Genomic DNA, 2,576 nt, shown 5'->3' on the forward strand with positions numbered 1-2,576 from the left:
GAATCGACTCAATGGCACTTAACAACAACAACCCTCTTATGGGACTTTTGAAACAAAATGTACACATTAGATGGTGCTGCTTTTATCAATTTATCTAGTAATTCATAAAGCTGCCAATTCTGAATAGGTTCCAGGGTATAATACAACTTTGTTACTGGTCTGAATGTAGTACAAACTACTCTGCTATTTTAATAGCCAATGGATTAAAGAGTGCTCAAAGCAAATGCAGAAAGCAATCTGTAGAAGGTTTCTGGTAAGTCTTGATGCAGAATTACAATGCAGTCCTTTAAAAGTTTTAGAGCAATTTAAAAAAATATTTTTATAAGAAACAGACCCCAGATTGCTTCTGGGTCATGTTAGAGACTTGGTCACAGAACATCCAATGATCAAGTAATCTGAATTGCGCATCATGGACTGGATGTTATGAAACACACAGTGCAGCAGCAATCCATCACCAAATGATGATGATGAAAGCACACGTGACTCAGACTCAGATGATGAGCAGTGACTCAGACTACCATTGCCGCATTCTTTTTGCACTGTCACTTTCCCCTCAACACACACCTATCACTTCATGGGGAGTTTCTTTGAATTGTTGGAATATGATGGTGGTTTTGTGTTTGTACAAAACCAGTCTCTGCTCTTTTTCATGTCCTGGGGTGTTGACTCCTATGAACTTCATAATCTTGGCTCCCTTCCTAGTTTTCCACTTGAGACCAATCAATGTTGTTATTGTTGTTAAATGCCATAGAATTGGTTCCAACTCACAGCAACCCTGTATAGGGTTTTGGAGGAATTACTAGTGTGTTAGAACTGCCAACCTTGTATTTGCAGTCCAGTACTTATCCTATTGGACCACACCAGGAGTCCTATGACCATTCAATAGGAGGTAATAAAGGTGATCAAAATGCAGATAAATAGAGTGGGCAAGTTATTCTTTCATGTTTTCTCCCTGTTTTGGTATTGCATATGTGACATTTTCTCCTTTCACAACTGTGGCCCTCATTAGGTAAGTATTGTTGTTGTTAGGTGCTGTTGAATCAGTTCCAACTCATGGCAACCTTATGAACAACAGAACAAAACACTGCCCAGTCCTATACCATTCTCCCAATTGTAGCTATCTTTATTTAAGCCTATTGCTGCTGCTACTGTGTCAATCCATATATTTGAGTGTTTTCATTTTTTTTTTGCTGACCCTCAACTTTACAAAGGATGGTGTCCTTTTCCAGACTCCTCCTTCCTGACAACATGTCCTTTGAACTTGAGCCAGTGGACTTCTCTATTGCTCACCACTGCTAGGAGTCCTCGGCAGCCTCCCTTTTTACCTGCTGGACCTGCCTGCCTGCCATCTGACCTGTAGATCTTGGTCAATCAACCCTTCAGCTATGTGAGTCAGATGACTTCAGCCTGGCATCTAACTCATGGACTTGGGACTTACTAGCTCTACAATTGTGTGAGCCATTTCCTTGATATATATCTCTCTTTTTATACAAATATATAAGCTTCTGGAGCATGGTGACTCTGTAGGATAAGCTGTTTACTGCAAATTACAAAGTTGGGCTCCTAAATTGAGCCTACCAGTCACTCTGCAGAAGAAAGATAAGGTTTCCTACTTTAGCAAAAATTTAAAGCCTCAGAAGTTCTATACAGGGTTGCTATGTGTTGGACCTAACTGTATGGCACTTAACACCACCACCACCAATTTTTCTACCTAGACAGATTTGCATTTCACGTTTAGAGTAGCCCATGCAGTTTTATGATGGACTAGAAATTGAAAATTTTCAACAAACTGCTGCGATACTGGAGGTACTCACTCATCTATGCCAAGAAATTTGGAAGACAGCTCCCTGGCCAAATGATTGGAAGAAATCCTTATTTGTGCCTATTACAAAGAAAAATGACCCAATGGAATGTGGAAATCATTGGAAAATATCATTAATATCAAATTCAAGTAAAATTTTGCTAAAGATAATTAAAAAACAGCTGCAACAATACATTGACAGAAACTGCCAGAGGTTCAACATGGATTTGAATGAGCACATGGAATAAGGGATGTCATTGCTGATGTCAGATGGATCTTTACTGAAATCAGAGAATACCAGAAAAGATGTTTATCTGTGCCTTATCGACTGTGCACAGCTTTCGATTGTGTGGATCATGACAACCTATGGACAACATTGCAGAGAATGAGTAGTCCAGAACACTTAACAGTGCTTATTAGGAACTTGTACATAGATCAAGAGGCAGTCATTCAAACAGAACAAGGGAACACTGAGTGGTTTAAAATTAGGAAAGGTGTACTCTAGGGTTATATTCTTTCACCATATTCAATCTGTATGCTGAGCAAATAATCTGAGAAGCTGGATTGTATGAAGAAAGATTGGAGGAAGACTCATTAACAACCTTCAATAAGCAGATAATATAAACTTTGCTTGCTGAAAGCAAAGAGGACTTAAAATACTTACTGCCGAAGATCAAAGATCATAGCCTTTGGTACGGGTTGCATCTCAATGTAAAGTAAACAAAACAGCTCACCATGGAAGCAATAAATAGCACCGTGATAAATGGAGAAAAAA

Source organism: Chrysochloris asiatica, unplaced genomic scaffold (genome assembly GCF_000296735.1).
Source record: "Chrysochloris asiatica unplaced genomic scaffold, ChrAsi1.0 scaffold00233, whole genome shotgun sequence".
Lineage (NCBI taxonomy): Eukaryota > Metazoa > Chordata > Mammalia > Afrosoricida > Chrysochloridae > Chrysochloris > Chrysochloris asiatica.